A 13,070-nucleotide genomic window follows, 5' to 3' on the forward strand; every position below is an offset into this window, starting at 1 on the left:
GCACACTAATGTAGCCTGGGTTATTTCAGCTTTGTGTTGGTGGAAACAAAAGCAAGTCCCTTCTGCAATCCATTTAAACAAGAAAAATGAGATACAGCAGAGGCTCCTGGGGAGGTTGGTTGTATCAGAGATGCTGGTAGATGAGGGAGTAGAAAAGAGACAGGTGTGGTATCAATGTTGTGGTATCAGATTCCAGGCTATCAGGGGTATCTCAGATTGATACCGCTGGAGTTTCACATGAAGCCAGGATGAGGACTCCAGTCCCTGCATTGCAGTCCCTCTTGCCTAGGTCCAGGTGTGTTTGTCCTGTGTCATTAGAGACTTGATAATGTCTTAGCTGCAATGCTGATCCCCTCCTTGCGAGGGCAAATTCTAGCCAGTGCATCACACCAACCACCTTTCTGTGTCCAGTCATGCCAAGGAGTCCCCAAGAGAGGCTTGGGTGCAAAAGAAGTACAAGACAGTTCCCCATGTGGCTCATGGAAGATGTTAAATGCAGCCAAAGCTAAACCATTTGTAAATCTGATGAAATGTTTTTTCCCTCCTGTTTTGAATATCAAGTACTTTGATGTGCATAAAAAACCTTGGATGACTTGTAAGCCAGAGACTTTTGCATTAAAATATTTTGGGGGGATCGTTTCTAACAGAGAGACAGAGAGATTTCATCTGAGTTTCCCTTTTAGAAAAATCCATACCCTGAATTTTCAGATCAATGTTAAAAAAAGAAAAAAAAACACCTATCAAATGATCCTGGCTTTCTCCCGGCTTTCTCCTGACACTGCCTTTTTCGTTGCACTCTCATCCTCCCACCCGGTTCGTTAGTGGAAGAGCATTACACGGTGCTCCGACCTGACAATAGACAATTAGATTACAGCTCCGCTGAGCCAGTGTTTGCTGCCTTAGCCTTTGTTTCCTGCTTTAACCTGTTGTGCAGAGCTGCTGTCTGTGGTTAGCACAGCAGCTGTCTCACACCCCCAAAGGTGGGCATGCATTGCTGCAGTGGGTGGTGTGATTTATAAGTGCCCCTGGTTTATGTGGAARTTATCGTTACCATTATTAATGAACTTTAGTTGTTTTGCCGCAGTAAAAGGAAAAAAATAAGGAGGAAAAGGAAGAGCAGCTCAAGAAATTCCAATATTTGCCTTTCTGTCTGAAGAAGAGAGATAAAAATGCAAGGGAGATCAAACAAATGAAAAATACATCAAGACAAACCAGAAATGGTGTCAACTTTCCAGCAGATTACACGCTTTGCATTTAGAGACCATGACTTTTTTATTTTTGATCCTCCAGGATATTCCAGTACATCATCTTCGAGCTGGCTTTCTCATTCAGCTGCAGTTGGGTCCTGAAGGTTTGCGTGAACTCCAAAATTGTAAAAGATTATAGTTAATAAAGGCAACAAATCTCCCCACCGCCACCACCTTATTTTATTTTAAGAATGGCCTTGTACTAGAGATGACACATTGTTTCACGTCTATAACCATCCATCAAGGACAGCTCATAACAGCCTCTGATAAATCTTATTATTTCAGCTGCATATTTCCATTGCCTCAAAATCAGCAGCTGATGATACACAGAGTGTTGCAATAAATGTTTATGGCAACACTCTGCATCTCCTCAGCCTTTAATTTCAATGGTTTTATGTTGATCAGCGTGTTGAATAGCAGCCCCTTTTTATCATTACCATTGTGTACAAACAGCTTGTGCTGGAGACCAGCTCCAGTTTAGCTGCAGCACTGATCTTTGCTTGTCAGAGGTGTTTTAAGATATGATCTTGTAACTCATGAAAAGGAACGGTTTCCTCAGCCTTCAGCTAGCATCCTGTGCTGTACAAAGAGCATACACTATGTATATATTTATGTGTAGATAAATGCCCTGGGTGCATACATATCTTGGGATTTTATTAAAACATATACCCACCTCAGTGCTTCTGGGCAAATTCACAGCTGAAACACACCATCAATTTAGGAGCTAGGCACTGGCTGTGAAAGCCAGCAATTAAACATTCCCCTAAACCAGCAAGAGGTGCTTTCTCTGCCAGCCTCCTCCCTTTGCCCATCGAGCAGATGGATTAACTGGAGAAGGCCGATGATTCGCGGGCTCTCAGCTGGCTGAGGCAGGGGCTTATTCTCTGCCTTGCAAAGGTGACAAGGTGCTGCAGAAGGGATCGGAACCTGCTCGGGCAAGGTGCTGTGCAAATATGTATTTCCAGTGTCATTTTGGACTCAGCAAATCCAGATACAAAGTCATGGTACAGATTTTGGGGAAATGACCTACACAAGGCATCCGAGGCAGAGTTGAGCTATTCCTCAGGTCCAGCTTCTTCACCAAAATGACCATCCTTCTCCAGTTCCTGGGACAAATTGAGACCCCAGTACTGACCATGTCTCCTGTCCCACTAAGAACAAGGTCAGCCTTTCTCAGGAAAACTTTCTACCAAGATGCAGGCCAGAAACCAAACTACTTGGTCAACATGGTAGCCAAGCTGAAGGGCAACAATTCACAGCTCTGTGTATGCAATTGCCTGCATGAAGACCACAGCTCAGGACTCCAGAACAACTGGAAAAGCCATGGGATGTGAACTGGAACCATTTGTGTCTTCCTCAGGACTGGGACAGCAGGGAAGCAATCACCTGGAGGAGGAGACAGAAGGCATATCGTCAAGTCTGCAGGTGATACCAAACAGGGGCACGTTTGGAGGCAGCTGGGCACTGGTTCCTAGCAGGCCAGTACCTGCATGGCCGAGGCATATAGCTCCTTGAAAGATGGTCCAACTCTATCAAAACTGGAGGCATCACTGCACAGCTGCCACAGCCAGGGCTGGAGCTGGTGTACCCTGCAAGAGGTACGTGCAGACTCAACTGTTGTCCCTCCTCCTTGAGCTGCTGCCCAGGGCTATGCAGAGTGAAGAAAAATGCTACAGGTGAAGGGCAGGGGAATGAGAGCGAAACTTGCAGAAGGACAGAGTGGCCACGGCCGTAACCCATGCGGAGAGGGGTCCTCAGGCACAGGTGGAGGAGGCAAGTGGGAACCATGAGCCGGGTGACACCCGCAGACAGGCCTAGTCCCCACTGCGGGAGGGAAGCAAAGCCCTTGCAGGAGCACGAGAAAGGCTCCGGCCAGCAATAATTGCTGGCACAAGCCCTGGGAAGGGGGGCAAGGGAGAGGGGCTGGGGCTCTGCTCACCAGAGAAATGAAGTTCACAGCTCAGTTGTCAACACAGAAAGGGGAAAGGGGGGCTTCCTGGGAGAAGGATTGAGCCGGAGAGTGCGGGTCGTTAGCCTTCTGCTCACATCGGCGGGGGAAAGCAGTTTCATTTGCTGGCCTGATTGGACTGATGAGATTTCCATATTCTTCATTAAGGGGCTGCCAGCAAGCGCGGCTGGCCTGCCATTTCCCATTACTCACAGCCTATCCATTATGCAAAAGGAGAAGGGGAGAGGGACGAGACGGTGAGCCTCGAGAGCAGCTGTAATGATCCTGTCAGCCTCTGCGCCCGGCTCCGTGGCGAGGGCGGCGAGGGCCCCTCGCACCCCGGGGAGCGGGGAGCTGTGCCGGCGTGAGCCGCCGGCCCTTCCCTGCCAGCCCCTCCGCACCTTGCCCCTGCCCGAGCCTGGGTGCAGGCTCGCCCCGAAGGGGTGACAGCACCCGCCTGCCTCCAGCCGTAGCGACGGGCGCTTGAGCTGTTGGTCCTGCTCTGGAGGAGGAGGTGGGAACGTCCAGGCTTCGCCGCTCACATCTGCACCTGGACGGCCTCGCCGGATGCCTGGTGGGTCACAGCACCATGCTCTGCTTCTTGCCAAGGCCCATCCATGCCAGGGGAGCAAGCAGGCAGCTTTCCCTGCGCTGCGCCGTGCTTGGGGCACCGGGCAGGGCTGGAGGCGTCCTGGGGCTGCAGCACGTCCCGGGGACAGGGCTTGCCATCCTGGCCCCCTGCCCTCGCCAGCGCTGAGGGCAACAGTGCCACGCAAGGAAAGTCAAACCGCAGCCCTGGGCACCCCAAGGGCCACAGCCCCCCCAAGCCCYGTGGGGCAGTTCCCGGAGGACCAGCCATCTCCATCGTTGCGCCCCACTCTGGCTGCCGCACACCGTGGCTCAGCGTGGTGGTGCAGCTCGTGCCAAGGATGGATGAAGTCTAGCAGCCCGCCACGAGGGTGGACGTGCGCCAGGCTTGTCTGTCTTGCTTGCACTGTGCATAGCAGCAAGAGCAGGCTGTAGGACTCGGGCATCCGAACTGTGTCCACCGCAGCTCCCCGTGTGCTCCCAAATCTGCCCCAGGCCCCTCTGCTTTTGGCATTGGAGCAGGCACACGTCCGAAGTCCCCACAGTTTTCCCAGTGCAACCGGGCAGGTTCCCAGTGGCACCTCCCCAGTTGCCTGCTCCCCACTGTTTCACCAGAGAAGCTGGTGCCTAGACGTCCCCTGACAGCCAGGTGTGAAACTACAGCCAGTGACAGAGCTCAGGGACTGCCGCACAGGGAGCAAACCACACGGGGACGGCCCCCGCCTGATCCGCCTGGATTTTACGTGTCTGACATGCACAGAGAGGCGTCTGGCTCCCAGCACACCTTCATGTCCACCAGCTGGGTCGGGAGCTGGAGGGAGAAGTTGGCTCCGTCACCCACCGTGCGCAGAGGCCTGCACCGCTGGGTGTTTCTCCAGGGTTAGCACTGGCTGCCTCCTCTGCTGGGCGCTTCCTCCCCAGCAGAGAGCTAAGGAATGCCGCCTGGATCCGCCGCTGCATCCTGATCTCATTAGGTGTGTCGAGAGGGAGGCCGGGTGGCAGGGAGCGGGGAGGAGAAAGTCAAAAAGCCCCCTTTGATCACAGGGGATAATGGACACGAGCAGGTTGACTTCTTCTGTGGCCCCACTGATCTCCCCAGGTGGGCACTGCCGAAGATGACCCCTGCCTGCCTCTTTCTGGAYGCTCTCATGGCCACCAGTGCCGAAGGCGGCTTTTCTCCATCCCTTTTGGCTGTGCTCTGTTAGCTTTAGCTTGTGTTTTCAAGCAAAGGTGCCACCTTCAGWCTACGTGTCATCTGATTTACTGGCACAGGTCATTTTTTCCTGACCCTCTTATAGAAAACAGGGGCACTTGGGTCAAATCCTGGGATGATTTAGAGGCTGCTAGGGTCATGTGAAATGTGAGGCCAAGACCATGCCGTCCTCCCGCTCAGGTGTCCCCTCCCCGCACAGACAGGAGAGCTGGGGCAGGCTCCTTGCCCTGGGGCACCCCAGAGCCCACTGGTGCACCCGTCACGGCACGTGCTGGGACGCCCCTGCGCTGGGTATACCCAGGGCAACCCTGGCCCTCTTTGGGGCCACTCGCTCTCCTTTTTACCCCAAATTGCAGGAGCCTTAAGCAGTGACAAACAGGGCTGCGGGGGGGGAGGGGGGGTCATGGAGCCAGGAACTCTTCCAGAGACTCCAGTCGTGCCGGACCACAAGCGTCACCGTCAGGCAGCTCCTGCCTTGACACGGGCTCATCCATCGCGGGGGGACGGGCAGAGCGCGGCGGACTGCAGAGGYGCCCGCTCATCCCCTCCCAGGCCACCAGCTGTATTTCACGAGGTCTTTTTCGAGTCTCGCCTCTCCGAGGAGAGCGTGAGGCAGCTCCGAGCGCRGCCGGGTTGCTACCGGAGAAGGACGCACAACCACCCAGCTGCTGGAAGGAGCAGGAGCACGTGGCGAGGGACGGTGCCCGTTTATTCGTGAAAATGACCTCAGTAAAAAATCCAACGGCCTCGGAGAGGGAGCCCATGCGCAGCAGCCTCCGGCACCAAGCCCTCGGCTCAGAGCAGGGTGAGCCCGGCCCTGGGTTCAGATACGCTAAATAAATAGTGTTGCATTTCACCGGGGCCCCCAGGTTGCCGGTTCACAGCTCCTTTCTTCCCGTCCGTCGGCCCCAGCCCTGCCCCTAAGCTCCCGCACCCGCTGCTGCATTAGCGAGGCTCGCAGCCGTGAGCGGGGGACAGTTGCTGGATGTTTCCCAGCAGATAAGAGCAGGCGCGTGATATTCCCCGGATGTGCCATTTCCAGCGTGGCACCAGCAGTGCCGATCCGGGCTGCGAGTGGGCTCCAGTGGTGGGTGGGAGCCGGGTTGGCTGCACGCGCCCACCGCTGCCGCCCAACACCAGCACCCCTGGGGCAGCRGGAGAAATCAGTGCCGCAGACTCCCCCGGCAGCAGGACCTGCTGCCCAGGACCGGCCRGCATGCGAATGTCACCGCGAAGCTGGGACAGCTCCGGGGCCTCTGGGGAGACGCCCCTGGGGCCCRGGGAGGGAAGGGTTAACCGCCCAGCCTGGTGCCATCCTTGGGTGCCCATTAGCCAGGCAGTGTTGCACCAACAGCAGGGCGCTGAATACCTTCCTTTCTGGCTCTGCTCCAGCCTGGTGGAGGAAGCTGCTGAGAAAATGCAATTACAGCAAACAACAGCCACACGCGCAAGCGCTGCAATCCACACCTGGCACTAATTAACTTAATTAGCCCTTAATGAGCTACACTGGTCGGAAGGCCTATTTTTACTTAATTATCCCCTAATGTGCTTGGCAGAAAGTGGGGGCCCTGATGGATGGAGAGGTTTTGCCTGGCTTCCTCTGCTCCAGCAGGATACTCCATCATCCCTGCTTCCCTAACGAGTAAATCTGCCCGCAAGGGTAAGCGGGGGAGAGCAGTGATGTGCTGGGGACGGGTGGGAGCCTGGCACCTGCTGGGCGAGCGGTGGGCTTGGCTGGCTGATGGCACGGCCACGCTCGTGGTGGGGCTGCTGCTTTGCTGGCTGGCACCTCTGTGGTGGTCTTGGGCCCAGCACCAGGGCTCTCCTGCCCTCCCTTCCCCATCCAGGTTCCCTGATGTCTGGATTTGGTCCCTCCAAGTGACTGGCTGGGTGCTGGGGGCTGCTCCCACCAGGGCTCTGCAGGTGGGAGCTGCTATGTGGCTGCTTTGCCCCAATGCCGGTACAAACACCTTTCCCTGGCAGGGCTGTACAGCACAGAGCGCAGTAGCCGGAGGATCAGGAGGGTTTGCACCCAGCCTGAGCTGCTCCCATGGTGGGTGATGGGAGCCTGGCTGAGGATGGGAGCACTCGTGACATGCCAGGAGCAGGGAGACTTGCATCCTGGCCCCACGAGGGGCTGGTGCCTGCCTGTGGCCCCCGGGCACAGAGACGGGCAGGGCGGGAGGCGCGTGCTGCCCGGGAGCAGCCCTCTGCAGCTGCCCCGACGCGGGTGCCGGCGGGCCGGCACCGTGCCCCCACTCTGAATCCATCCCCGGCAGCGGGGCAGGGAGTCCAGGGGGCGGAGAGGATGAAACGAGGGATTTGGGCTTGGCTGCGTTTTTACGCTCCTGCTGCGCCCTTCGGACCTCACCAAGGCGGCTCGGGGCGGCGGGTGGGCGATGCCGGGCACTCGTCCCGCGTCCCTCCGCCCTCGCTCGCCTGCGGACGTGTCCGGCCCTCCCAGTGCCTCCGTGGGCCTGTGCCCAGAGCCAGCCCTCCACCTGCTCCCGGGAAAGGACACCGCCGCCTCAGATGAGCCGGTGGCTGCCGCTTCCCCTGAAAAGGGGGCAGCAATGCCCTCGGCAGGGTCCTGGCCGGTCCAAGCACCGCAGAGGATGCTCCGGCTCCCGCGTCTCCGCAGCAGCCTGTGCCGGCAGCTCCGGAGGCTCCCGAGAAGGCGGCGTTGGCAGAACAACTTTGTTTCCCCCGCTTTGGGCCGGGCATAGCAGTGGGCCGAGTTAAAGCTGCCCGAGGGGGCCAGGAGGCCGGGACCACCAGGCTGCTGCTGCTGCCGTGCGGGGGCTGCCATGTGTGCCATGAGCCAGTCAGGCCTCTGCAGGGCACCGTGCTGCGTGGGGTCATTGCATGGCATATTCCCACCAGGCACAGCCGGTGCCCTGGAGAGGCTGCGAGTGGGGTGCCGGGGCCACGCCGGGGAGCGGGGCGAGCATCCGGGGCCAAGGCGATGGCAGAGGCAGTGAGATGACAGCCCCTGTCACCGGCCTTTATTGATACCTTCCCTCGCCAGAAAGGGTTTTTTTCTTTTTTTTTTTTTTAATTTAAAAGAAGAGAGAGCGCCAAGAGGGCAGCGTCGATCTCCCAGGCTCATCCAACCGCTCCCCAGGCGGACGTCTCCGTAAATTATAGATCAAATCCGCTGTGCTTGCCGTCGGCGGCAGAGCAGCCGAGCCCGTGACAGGCTTGCGAATGGAGCAGCCGGCACGGCGGGGTGGATGGGGAGCTGCGGGCGCCGGCCGCCCCCTCTGCACCCGCATCCTGCGCTGGGACCGCGACTGCGTGGGGCTCCTGGGATCTGCTGCCTCCACGGCACCCGGAGGTGGCGAGGATGAGGATGGCCCCGGGAAGGGCAGTGTCAGGGCCAGGGCGGCGCAGAGGCCGTTTCCCGGCCCTTCCCCAGGATGCTCTTCCTCTCGCTAATTCCCCAAGCAGATTTATTAAATGGTGCAGCATCACGCGTTGCCGATCCTGGGTTTTGTCCCTCGCCTTATTACCTGCAATTGCTTCCCATCCCGTCGCTGGGGTGGGATTATGTCCCTGCCTTAATGCTGTTCTAATAGAGTTTTTATTCCTAATTTCCTTGCCGTTGAATTATTGCTGTCGAAACCTCGTCAAAACAGCTAACTGCCGTTTCCCCCGGGGAGGCGAGGGTGCCGGCACGGTGCCGCCGCGGGACCCCGCGTGGCCCCTCTCCGGGCGTCCGCGCAGTGCTCGGACCCTGCCGCTGCCCGCCGGCGTCCGGAGCCGACAGCTTTGCCCGCTGGTGGGCAGGCGCGCGCATTCGGCTTATCCCTTTAACAGGTCGCCATTGCCCTGGCTGCTGAAATTTGTGTTTATTCCTTGCCTGGGAACGGAAGGATTTTGCCGGGGGCGTGGGAAGCGCCGTTTGGGCTCGTTAAAAGGTAGCCTTGCGAGAGGAGGCTTACCCTCCTCCAGAACTTGTCTAACTCGCTCCGTTCTCCCTAAGGGCACGCGTCGGAGGCAGGAGCCTCTTATTAGCACGCTGAACTGTGCGACGTGTCCAGCCGAGCCTTCGGAGGCAGGTCGCGGGCAGGAGGACGGCGGCGCTGCGGCTCGCGGGGATGCTGCCGGGGGCGGCCGGTGCCCGGGGCTCCCCGCGCGCCCCCGAACCGCGGCAGCGCACCCGGGGCGCCCTTTTCGGCAGCCGGGGCCGGTGTGTGGGAGCGCCGGAGACCAGCCGCTTCCGAAACCGGGGCTGTTGCTTTGCTGCTGTTGAGGGAAAGTAGGGCACGGAAGTGCGTTTGAAGGTGAGCCGATACAGATTTATCGGTCTGCCGGGCTCTTGGGGAGAGGCGTTTAAGTGGCGCTAACAGGCCGCTGAAAAAGCGCCGTTTCCAACAGGGAAGCTCCGTAATTTTTCCTTAACGGAGCGTTTGAGGGGAAAATGGGGGGTTCCAGCTACACGGCCTGGTCAGAAAGCACTTGCTTGCTCGGAAATACGGCTGCCTCGACCGGAGGCTGCAGCTCCGAGCGCTTTTCTATTTACCCCTGCCAATGAGCCGAGTTTGGGGCGGCATCGCTCCCCCCCCCCACCCCCATTTCAGCTTTGTTTTTAATCTCTTGGTGCCTTTGTTTGAAATGGATATTGGGGGGGGGGATAGAGATAAATTAGCCCCATTCTTCTAGGGAGAATGAAGTGACCCCGAGCGAAGGGGGGCTGCGGGGAGCGGTATTGTTTCGGGGGCACGACGCCGGCCCCCGTCACGGCGGCAGCGCCAGCAACAAATGCTAATTTCTGCTTTCCGCAGCGAGACGCTGGAGCACAAAATGCTAATGGTGCTCGCAGAGGGCCGGAGATAAAAGTCTGTGTGTTTGCGCGTGTGCGCACGCAGATGGGTTGGAGCCGCGAGATAAGCTGGCAAACAAGGTAATTAAAATAATTAAAATGCTAAACAAAGGGGAGGACGGCGCCCGAACGCTACAAAGGGCCGGGAGCGCCCGCCGCCGGCGCGGGGAGCGTCGCCCCTCGGTCCCCGGCCGGCGCAGGAAACGCGGCCCCTCGGTTCCCGCCGGCGCCCCGGGGAAGGCAGAGGTCTCCGGTGCCTTTTCCATGCCAGGGAATGGCATTCCCAGTCCCAGGTGGGAGCTTGCAAACCTTCGTGTGCCCCCCTCGGGGACAGCCCAGCTCAGCGGGCTCCGGCAAGGATGGATGTCTGTGCCAGAGCCCGCCAAGCTGGTCTGTCCCCGAGGGGGCACGAGTAGAGGGGCAGCAGGGCTTGCAAAGGGAATCCTGGGGGAAAGGCAGGTGCGGCAACATGAAACTGGGAAAATTCGGATTGCTTTGGCCAGTTCTGCCATTGAAATTGCTATTTCAAAGTTTTTTTTTTTTTTTTTTTAAATAATGTCTGTTTGAAGGAGAGGGGGGAAAAAAAAAACAAAAGGTGCTTGGAATTAGAGTTAATTTTTGTTTCAGGCCAACAGAAACCGCACGCCGTGAGTCCGCACCCTGCCCAGGGAGCGATTTGGCTGCGCGGCTCCTCTCGGCTATCCAGGGAGCGACGATCCCGTGCAACGTTTTATCGGAAGCTGTTAAGCAGAGGGAGGAAAAACAAGTGCATGCGGGAGGTGCAACGCGGCGCCGAGGTCCGAGCTGGCCCCGGGGGAGCCGCGCGCTCTGAGCGAGACGTAGCCCCAAACCAGGCCGCGCTCCTGGCAGCCGGCCCGGCACTGATCTAAATCTCCTGCTGCAGTTTGAAGCTTGCAGACAGCTATTTAACGCAAACAGCCAAGCTGTTATCTTTTCCCTTAGGGCCGCCATCCCTTTCGCTTCTCAAATGCCAAATTATAGCCCACATTTAATTTCAATGCCGCGGGGAGATCCGTGTCAGGGGAGGGCAGCTTCCTTTAAAATTAGCCGCGTTAGATTAGCAGAGATAAAGCCGAGAGAGAGCTCAGCACGGAGGGTTTCCGAGGCGGAGCGGCGGCCCCAGGCCCCCGGCGGAGGGACGCTGTGGCCGGTGCGGGGCTCCCGCGCGCTCCCACGGCAGCTCCGGCTCTCGGCGTCCCTGGCTCGCCCGCATCTGAGCCCCCAACGTGCCCGCTCGCGCCCCGGGTGCCTCCGGCCAGGCACGTGCGGCGCTTTTCGAGCACCGGGGAGGGCAGTGATTTAAAGGCGCCCGTCTGGAGCGCCTTGCCCGCGCAGGAGGCGTCAAGATTAACCGTCGCCAGCAGATGCGGCGCATGGAGCATATTTGCAGCCATCAAGCACTATTTATTTGACCGAGCAATAACTCGTGGTGGATCAGGGAAACTTATCCCGAGGAGCTGCAGTAAAAATTGCATTTTTTCCCCCAGAGGTGCTTTGGCTGGAGCGGGTGCACGGTGGCACCGGCACAGGGACCTGCGGTGTTTCCCCTGACAGCAGCACTCGCTGGCTTGCTCCGAGCTTTCCGCCTGCAGGTCCCACCGCGGCCAGCTCAGCACGGTCTTTGCCCGGAGTCTGCCTCGCTGTGGTTTTTTTACTTTAAACATCAAAAGCCCAAACCTGGTGCGACCTGGCCGGGCGGCCCTGGCGGCGCCCCATCTCAGCCGGCTGCTCCACGCCGCCCCGGGGCGCCCGGCTCCCTCCTTGCGATGAGCAGACGCAGCTCCCCGTTGCAACGGGCACACACGAAAACCCCGGCAGTGTGTTTAGGGAGCGACGCGCTGACAGCCAAAAAAAAGGAAGAGAGAGCGCATAATTGCAGGCTTTCGCTGACAACAAAACAACGCTTTAATAATAACTAAATACACGGAGGGCGCAGAGAACAATCGTCTCCAAAAGAAACAAACACTGATTTTGGGGTTGTTTTTTTTCCCTCCTCGCTGCCAGGCAGAAGCGTCTCTGCTGCAACGCGGCTGCCGGCCGGGCCTCGAGCGCTGCCCGGGGGTGGCGGCCCCGGCGGGCGGCAGCCCCACGCAGGGACCCCTCCAGCGCCCTCTCCGCGGAGGGTTCCCAGGCTCGCCGGCGCTTGGCGGGGGGCAGTCAGCCCCAGCGCTGCCGCTGCTCCCGCGTGCCGTCACCCAGCGCCGCAAGCACTGACCCCCCCGGCCCCTCGCGATGAGCGCACGGCGCCTGATGGATCGCCTTCGTTTAGATTCACGGCACAGCGGCAGCAGGCGGCAGCGCCGCTCGCGTACCGAGTCTCGATCCCGAGAATGAAACGCCCCGGCCGGGGACGTGCTGCGCGTGGCAGCGCTGCTCGGCCTGCTCCAGGTGGCACCCGGGGCTGCGCGGCTCCCGGGGGGACCGTCCGCACGCCTGCCCGACCTCGTCGCAGAAGGCTATGTCGAGCTTTCATATCACTCCCGCGGCCTCCAGACCCCCAAAGAGGGACTATGAAGAACCTAGCGGCTCTCCGGGAGGGAAGGGGAGAGTTTTTGCTTGGGGGAGATGCGGGAGGGCGATCGGAGAGCTGTGGGAGGCCGCTGAGAAGCGGGCCGCGGGCTGGCAGGGACCTTGCCCAGCTTCGGCTGCGGGCTGCTGCGGGTCGGCCGGAGGCGAGGGCGCTCGGCCGGCCGGCAGCGGGGAGGCATGCGGCACTTGGGGCTGAGGCCCTGCTGGAGACGGTGGTCCTGGAGGCGGTGGCTCCCTGCAGCTGCATGCACCTGGGGACGCTCCTGCATCTCTCCTGCAGAAGCAGCAGTGCACCCTGAGGAGGTCCAGGGGCTTTCTGCTGTCTCCACAGTCAAATTAAGAGGAACAAACATGAATTCCTGGAAGATTTTCTTCTTTCCCTCCACCATGCGCACTGATTTTACAGGTCCAGGTCTTGCCTTGAGCGCTTGGGGCTGGTAATGCCGATGTGGGGCAGCACTGCGGTGGGGCAGTCTCCCACTGTCCTCTTGCCCCTTGCACATCCCCCAGCACAGGGCAGAGCCGTCCAGGCAGGCTGGGCCGTGAATCCAGGTGTCCCTGTCACAGGGGTGCTCCTGAATGTCTCCACTGCAGGGGTGCTCCTGCGCGTCCCCGTCACAGGGTGCTCCTGCACGTCCCCGCCTCAGGGGTGCTCCTGCACGTCCCCCTAGCAGGGGTGCTCCTGCACGTCCCCATCGC

This window comes from Apteryx rowi, unplaced genomic scaffold (genome assembly GCF_003343035.1).
Source record: "Apteryx rowi isolate R43461 unplaced genomic scaffold, aptRow1 scaffold_326, whole genome shotgun sequence".
Lineage (NCBI taxonomy): Eukaryota > Metazoa > Chordata > Aves > Apterygiformes > Apterygidae > Apteryx > Apteryx rowi.